Source organism: Symphalangus syndactylus, chromosome 8 (assembly GCF_028878055.3).
Source record: "Symphalangus syndactylus isolate Jambi chromosome 8, NHGRI_mSymSyn1-v2.1_pri, whole genome shotgun sequence".
Lineage (NCBI taxonomy): Eukaryota > Metazoa > Chordata > Mammalia > Primates > Hylobatidae > Symphalangus > Symphalangus syndactylus.
Window position 1 is genome coordinate 56070304 of NC_072430.2, and position 8878 is coordinate 56079181.

Sequence of the window (8878 nt, forward strand, 5' to 3'; positions counted from 1 at the left end):
GTCATTCTGCCTGCTCAGTGTTGATTTTCCTCTCTCCTCAGCTCCTGCAGGGTGGAATGTCAGCTAAGTGGCAGGGAGCCTGCTCACCAAGGGGCTGGCTGATTGCTTAGGAAACCCATCCCTCTACTGGAATTTAATAAAAACCATCCACCAGACACAGGGTGGGGGCATTGGCTCTTTAAATGATGCTTTTCTTTAAGGGGGAAAAAAATCTATCTGTGCCAGTAAAAGAAAGAAGAGAAAGAATCTAGTTATTCAAAGATGGAAGAAAAAAAATGTTTTTAATTTGTAACTTTGCTAATTTCATTCTGCTGCTCAAAACTCTTTGATGGCTATCATTGCCTGGGGAATACATTTCAAATGCTTTAGCCTGAGATCTGGCCTCAGCTTTTCCTACCAAACCTTTCATTACTCTCCTTCAATTATCCTTCTTCCATCAAATTGCATGACTCAGAGGACATTTTCTGGGCAGTTCCAGGTATCCTCCCACACACAGCTTTTTCATGCTGTAGAGCAGTGGTTCCCAACACAGGGTGTTCTTGCCCCTCGGGGGACATTTGGCAATGTCTAGAGACATTTTTGGTTATTACGCTGGGGCAGGGGTGCTACTAGCATCTGGTAGGTAGAGTCCAGGGATATCGCTAAACATCATACAATGCACAGGCCAGGCCCTGACAACAAAGAGTTATGCAGCCCAGCATGGCAGCAAGACTGAGACTATGCCCAGCTGTCTCCCCACTGTCTACATCTTGTGTATTCATTGATTCATTGGTGAGCCTTGTGTATTCACCATAGTGAAACCTGCATTGTCCAGGACACTAGCCACTTATCACATGCGGCTGTTGAGCACTTGAAATGTAGTTTGTCCAAACTCGATGTGTTGTGTCAAATGTTAATCAGATTTCAAAGACTTCATATGAAAAATGGAATGTTATTGTTCCATTGATAATTTTTATGTTGATTACATGCTGAGATTATAATATTTTGGATATTCTGGGTTACATAAAATACACCATTAAAATTAATTTTACCTTTTTTTTTACTTTATTAAAGTAGCTACTAGAAAATTGTAAATTACAGATATAGCAAAATTGTAATGTTATTAACACTGGTCTAGAACAGGGATTGACAAACTTTTTCTGTAAAAGGCCAGATAGGAAATAATTTAGGCTTTGTGGGCCTCTGTCCCATTTCTCCTCTTCCTCCTCTTTCTCCTCCACCTTTTAAAAATACAAACTTTTTTTTTTTTTTTTGAGACGGTGTCTCGCTACATTGCCCAGTCTGGTCTTGAACTCTTGGCCTCAAGCAATCCTCCCACTTCGGTTTCCCGAAGTGCTGGGATTACAGTCATGAACCACTGTGCCTGGCCAAAATATAAACCTTTTAAAAAATACAAAACCCTCTTAAACTTTTTAAAAATATAAAACCTTTTAAAAACACAAAAGAAACATTCTCAGTTTGAGGGCCATATAAAAAACAGAACTTGGCCCCAGATTCAGATGGTGGGTCACAGTTCACAGCTCGTGGCCCTGTGGAGGTCAGCGAACTCCTGAAGCAACCCTTCCCTCCTGTCCTTTCACAGTGGGCTTCTTGGACTTCACTGCATCCTTCCTCCCATCAAGTCTGGTATCTGCATCTCAGCCCTTTCTTAATCCTTGGCTTCTAGAAGTTGATAGAGTCTTTCCCGGCCGGGCAGTGGCTCACGCCTGTAATCCCTGCACTTTGGGAGGCCGAGGCAGGTGGATTACGAGGTCAGGAGATGGAGACCATCCTGGCTAACACGGTGAAACCCCGTCTCTACTAAAAATACAAAAAATTAGCTAGGCATGGTGGCGGGCGCCTGTAGTCCCAGCTACTTGGGAGGCTGAAGCAGGAGAATGGCATGAACCTGGGAGGCGGAGCTTGCAGTGAGCTGAGATCACACCACTGCACTCCAGCCTGGGCAACAGAGTGAGACTCCGTCTCAAAAAAAAAAAAAAAAAAAAAAATTGATACAGTCTTTCCCAATGTGGATCCTCCAGAGAGACTGGCATGATGCCTCACACCAAGCATGGCCTGTTGAGAGAGGCAGTAGCATACAGGGGTGAGGCGCCCAAGCTGTGGCTGGGTCTTGACCTTGCCCTCCATGACCTTCCATTTTCCTTACTTCTAAGTGGAGCAAATGACAGAGTCTCACTCAGAGAGTGAGTGTGATGATGAACGCAAAAATAGACAAATGGAGCACTTAGCACTTTGCTCTGAACATGGTGTGCTTCTCATTATTATTGTTAACATTTTTATATGAGTCATTATTGTAATTTTTGAAACTTACATGTTTGTTGAGTTACAGAGATGAAAGAAATGTGAAAATGATTCTTGTTATTCTTCTTATTAAACCGAGTTTTTATTGAATTGCATTTTAAAGTCTATAGAACTATGGTCTACTACTTTCAAAAATTTGACTGTTTTTCCAGTGAGTTACATACATGCATAAATGTGTATATGTTGGCAGCTCAGAATTAACAGAGTATTTTTTTAAGTTCTAAATTCCTCTCAAATGGGAACGAAGTGTTCTCCTGACCCTTTCTACACTCCTTATTACTGTCGACATCTGCAACTAATTGTTGATCTATAAGTCAAAACTGTGACCAATGCAAAAAACCTTTAGCAAAGCCTGCCTGGGCTTGGGTGACCCTTCTTAATGTATTTCAGATTAAGACTGAAACAAGCCACCTTTTAACTGTCCAACTGAGCACCAAACAGTAGCGGTGAGTATTTATCAAACATCAAATAATAACATGATCAGATAACATGCTTACCAGCGAAAATCTAATTTAGAGCTTTAAAAATGTTTCATTTGAATTTTCAAAACCCAGACTTTATGATAGGTACAAAGAAATATATTTTCAGTGTGCAATTTGATTGACTAAAGTAACTATATGTCAACAAAATCAAATTTTGACCATCTGAATATCTTTGTAGTAAATGAATGGCGTTTTAAGAAACCACAGGAAAAGGCAACATCCCATTTTGGTGAAGAATTTGGGTTCTGGAATAAACAGACACAAGTTTATGCCCCGACTCTGCCATTTACTAGCTGGGTGATGCGGGGCAAGTTACCCAACTTCCTTGAGCCTCATCTGTGAAATGGGGGCAACAGAAGCTTCCTTGTAGAAGAATCCTTGTGATAATTAAATGTGAAGCATTTGAAGGGAAGTGTTTGGCACACTGCAGACTATGTTTCAAACACTAGTAACAGAAAGGCTACAAAATGTATAGTCTAGACAAGCAACAATATCCTTTAAAAAATTGAACTAGGCTGGGTGTAGTGGCTCACACCTATAATCCCAGCACTTTGCCGGGGATCGCAAGCACTTGCTGAGGATAGCAAGACCCTCATCTCTACAGAAAGAAAAGACCTTCAGCTCTACAGGAAGAAAAGAAAAAAGAAAAGAAAAAGGAGGGAAGAAAGGAAGGAAGGAGAAAAAAGAAAGAAAGAGAGGGAAAGGAAGCAAGGAAAGGAAGAAGAAAGAAGAGAGAGAGAGAGAAAGAGAAAGAGAGAGAAAGAAAAAGAAAGAAAGAAAGAAAGAAAGAAAGAAAGAAAGAAAGAAAGAGAAAGAGAAAGAAAGAGAGAGAGAGAAAGGAAGGAAGGAAAGGAGGGAGGGAGGGAAGGAAGGAAGGAAGGAAGGAAGGAAGGAAGGAAGGAAAAAAAGAAGGAAGGAAGGAACTTAAACTAAATAAAGATAATGGACATTATAGCATTACAGGCTATTTGTGTGTACTAACTGGTTTAGTTTGTATTCTTCAGAATAGTTAAACGAATAAATCTGTTTTCCTCACTTTGCAGCTGACGACCCAGAGTTGCTCTACAGGAAGCAGCATGTTGCAAATCAACAACCACGTTCCAATGTGGGGCTCATCCACTGCCATTTGTTTTCTTGGCCCAGCCTCTTAGTTTGAGGGCCACTCCTCTCTGCCTGCCAGGCACAGCTACCTGTCACTAGATTTCAGTTTCATTCCCTCCGGCGGATGATTACTTATCTCTTCAAGCTCTCTCCCAGGGCAGAGCCTACATTTTCTGTCACCCTCATCACACCCTCCAAAATTGGTAAAAATCTATCCAGCCATTTTCACAAGATGTGGTAAAGTCAAAGAAACATAAACTTCATATCTAAAATACAATTTTGTTTATTTTGGAATCTATGTGATTCCAAAATCAGATTTTATGGGATCAATATTTATGAACTTTTAAATTATCGATAGCCTTGAGAATGAGGATTCGATTTTGAATTTTTTTCGTTGACATCTCCTGCATGTCTCAAGCTCTGGGCCAGCCATCTGTATAACTGCAGACACTGTCTTCCACTTCAGCTGTTACTTCTTAGTCTTGGACCACCATCCTGTGAAATGAGAGGGCAGAGGCAGGATCCCTGGAGCCAAAGACGCAGAGGCAGTGGCCATATTCACCTGAAATGGACAAGCTCCTTGGGCTGGAGCATGGGCGCGCTTTAGCCTCCTTCCACCTATAGCGTTCTGAACCTGTTTGGGGTGGAGGGGAGTGCACCAATCACAGGTCCACACCAAAGCCCTCAGCCCCTTTAGACAGCTACAGCCACTCCCAGCCAAAGGCCAGGCCACTAAGGAGCCCTGAACACCACATCCTCTGGGGCCACACTTAGGAGGAAAGTTGTCTTCCCACAGCTGAAGCCATTGATAGGCTGAGCTAGCCCCTCTTCTATGATCAAAACTGTGTGTGTCTATTGGGCAATCGAATATCAATAGTGACTGAAACTCCCATTTCCTTCCAGCCCAAGCATGCTCTGCAACAGGGGAGGAAATGGTGGCTATTGACTAAGTGTCTCCAAGGTGCTTTCACAAGATGCTTGGTGCTTTGTATATATTATCTCATTTAATTCACAACCACCATTGGAATAAGGCATTTTAATCCCCATTTCATGGCTGAGAAAGTTGAGGTTCAGAAACGTTAAGTCACTTGACTGAGGTCCTGTAGATGACAAGTGGCAGGGTCCAACCCAAGAATGACTAGTATGTTCATAATCAGACTGCCACAGCAGGCCAAGACAGGGTGGGCAGAGGGGGTGCAAACACTGCTCCATAATCCCACCCCTGATGAATGGACAGCCATCTATGACAGGATCACCGTGACTGGGTCTTTGTTCCAGTGCTGAATGCATGCACACACACCCACACACGTGCACATACACACACTCACATGCACCACAGGGTGCCGGAGTAATGTGGCTGTTTTGATCTGCTCTGAGGTTCCTAACTCAAAGCACTGAAGTCCTGGGCTCGGCTTGAATTCAACCTGAGCCGAGAGCTGGCCAGGCCTCAGAAACGCGGGGCCGTCCATCACTTATGTCTCAGGTCTGCTCCTCGGAGAGCTGGAGTTGACCACAACTGCCTTGGCACAGTTCCACTGTGAGGGAGTCACAAAACTGGCATTTAAGTCCGGAGCGGAAAAAACACCCCAAGCTTGTTCGTTTTTCTGACAGGTGCTGGAGCCCATGAAAGGTCAGATTCCAGCTCGCAGTCACATCCTGGCTTAGCTGGCTCCAGGCACACAAAGGCCTGTCTGTCTCGCCCCAGCGCGGGGAGCGGGGATGGAGGCCAAGGGCTTAAAATGGCCGCCCGATGGCCTGCTCCTGCTGATCCATTCCTTCACGCACATTGGCCTCAATGAAGCATTGGGAAACCCAGCTGCCAGGGATGTGTGAAACGGGAGGAATGAAGAAGAATGCAGGCTTTTTTCTTATTTGGAATTGCAAGAGATATTAACCCCCCGGCAGCCCATGAATCCATGCCCTGACATCAGCCTGCTGTGGCTCATTTTGTAAGAGCCCCGGGGACACTTCTGTTTCATGTTCAAAGCCTTACCAGGCTGGAAAATTGAGTGAGAGCTGTCCCTCCAAGCCCTCAGCAAGGATGTTGGGAAATGAAGGAGTTTATTCTCTTCCTTGCTGGTGCATCAGGGATAGCTCAGAATCGTGGTGTTACTGGAACAGAGGGCGTGTGTTTAAATGCACGTAGCCACATGCTTTCATCCAGGAAGGTTTATTTTTGCAGCCTTTATGAAAACATCCTCCAATTCAAAATGGCTCCAAGGACCCACAGTCCTGTATTTTAAGTTTCTCACCAGCAGCTGTAGGCTGAGATTCTTTACCGCTTCTAACTTCTTCAAAAGATCTCACCACCCTCTCTTGTCACATGACTCCTTCCCCTCCCTCTCTGTCACCTCCCCATAACTTTACGCCAAATTATAATGCTGACAAGAAGCCAAAAGTTACAGTGGCTGCTGCACATCATCCTTGTAAAGAATCCTGAGTGATATTGATCATATAATAAAAACTTCGACAGCTTCTTTTAAAATAACAAGCTCAGAGTACCAATACAATTCTTTAAAAAAAAAAAAAACAAACAAACTTGCTTTTGAAATTAAAAAACAGTGGTTTTGGAATAATTTTTTCCCCACCAGTTGAAAATCTCACCCTGACAAGAAACTTTCTCAGTAAAATAAGCTGTAGACTGGAAACTGGAGGCCTGGCCTCTTGTCCCAGCTGTATCATGGAGTTATTCTGCATCAAATATGTTCATATTCAGATGCTGGGGAAGCCCCAGCTTTCTGAAGGGGTGATCACCAGCAAAAGACTGACTGCGGAGCTCTCCTATGTGTCCTGAATGTGTCTCCAATCCCTAAAAACCCTGTCCTTGCTGCCTTCTGTTAAGATTCCACCCCATCACCTCCACCAATGATTGACTAATTGAGCTTTTGTTCGCAGCCTATGTGAAAAAGTATAGTGTCCTTGGGGCCTGTCTCACAGCCACTCTGTGATTTCATGTCTCCATCTCTTAACAGGAAACACACTCATTCCCCTAGGAAGCATATTGACGATCACACCTACTATGCACGTACATTGTGCTAAGTTCTTTTCAGGCACGGTCGTGTAATTTTTCCACCATTTTATGAAGTAGGTATGTTATAAACTATTTTGTAGAATGTATCCCATTTTATAGAAAAGATGCCCGAGGCTCAGAAAGGCCCCCTGATATGGTGGAGCGAGCACACAAGTCCATATCAATCTGACTCCAAAGACTGTACTCTCAGCCACCACCCTGTAGTGCCTCCTAGCATAACTGGAACTATGAGGAATAAATACTCTCCAATAATTTTTTAAAGAGCACAGTAGAAATGCTTTGGTCAAAATAACTACCATTCATTGGGCCTTCAGTACATGGTGGGAACGGCTAGGAGCTTTGTGTAAATCTCTTATAACATTCTCATAGGGTAGGTATTCACGTTCCCATTTTACATGTTAGTGGCTTGATGACACAAAAGACAAAACAAAATCCTGGGCTCAATCCAGGAGTAAGAGACCTTGGCAATTCAGCTGGACTATGTACAGTGCAAATTTGGCAGCATTCAAAAGTCTTACTGCTACAGCTCTGTTATTTATTATTATCAGAAATAATAACTATGGCATTTATTGAGCCTGGAATGCCACATGCTTTAGGGCTCCCTTCCTGGTAGGCTGTGGTCATGCTTTGGGGATGTCAGCCTTCCAAAAATGTGGTTCCTGTGATTTCCAGACTGCCTGGGGCTCCGTGTGTGTGTGTGTGTGTGTGTGTGTGTGTGTGTGCGCGTGTGTGTGTTGGCACACACCCCACGATGTGTGTCTGTCACACTGCAGGGAGCTTTCCTTCATTTAAACAGCCAATTAAAACCCACTTTGGCACTTAACGCATGTCACTGCTTCTCGGCACTCAGCTGGCTTCCCAGCAGGCCTTTAATTTGATAAAGAGCTTCTAATAACGACTAACAGAGGGCCCGGTAAGTTAATTAAACCTTGCCCTTTATTTTGCTTTCAAGGTGTGCCTCCTTGTAAAAGCCCAAGGTTTGTGCTTGCAAATGACTTTAGACAATGTTCCATGCTTCAATGAGAAAAGTATGTCTGCCATGTCCTGGCAAGTTACTCTTAAAGTCTCAATTTCAGCATCATGTCAGGCTTTCACGGAGGCCAGAAGCAGATGGAAAAAAACCTCTGCACTCAATTGTAGGGAGGCCAGAGTTAGCAATGGAAGATGAGTTTCCTCTGAGAGTACAACGCTGAAAGATGAGCTGGCTGTCATATCGAACTCCATTTATCCCATTTCTTTAAAGTAATCTGAGAGTCCAGATGGGTTGTATAAACAGAAGAGGAGGTTCCTGGGAGTTCACTAGCTTAATGAAGCCCGTATGTTTGACTCATGTAATAAGTATTTAATCATGCTGATGAAATTCATTTAAACTCCAGCCACACACGCTGTTGCTGAAGCCCAGATAATACCCTACATCACTCGTGCTGGCAGCACTGGAGCGAGACAGGTGACAAAGAAAATTGTGGCATTTCACAGGGTAAATGGGCTTTGGAGGGTCTGCAGAGGAAAGATAATGAGCCATGGGGGGCTGACTTGTTAGGCCATTGCCTCTGAGTCCTTGGAGGTCCCCTCTGTACCTGGCCATGGTGAGGTGCTAATGGCAGGGTAATAACTCACACATGCTTGCTTCTTCCTTTCTGAGTAATCGATGCAGAGAAGGTGTACCCATCAGGAAGCTTTCTGCTGCAAGTAACAGAAACCTCAACTCCACTAGCTTGAACAATCTGGAATTTTTCTGAATACATATTACCAGAAGTCCTAATATAAAGTGCTGCAAGACCTGGTTATTTCAGCAGCTTGAGCATATCCTCAAGGCCTCTGGTCCTTTCCCTATCTCTGTGCTGTTGTTCACGATGTGGTCAGTTGTGGTCCCAGTCCAGAATATTGTCTGCTCATAGGCCAATGACTGCCAGTGAGACGATGATATGGTTTGGGTGTGTCCCCACCCAAATCGCATCTTGAA

The 8878-nt window shown here is 43.8% G+C and overlaps 1 long non-coding RNA gene across 1 annotated transcript in view; it reads left to right on the top strand.

Moving 5' to 3' along the window:
• The window catches only part of LOC134737324 (uncharacterized), a 28694-nt gene extending 22329 nt beyond the window's left edge, over window positions 1-6365 (top strand). The window contains exons 2-3 of the long non-coding RNA XR_010122107.1: window positions 2692-2747; window positions 3827-6365. This is a non-coding gene — a long non-coding RNA (uncharacterized lncRNA). The remainder of the gene's footprint in view (window positions 1-2691; window positions 2748-3826) is intronic.
• Window positions 6366-8878: the final 2513 nt, after the last annotated feature.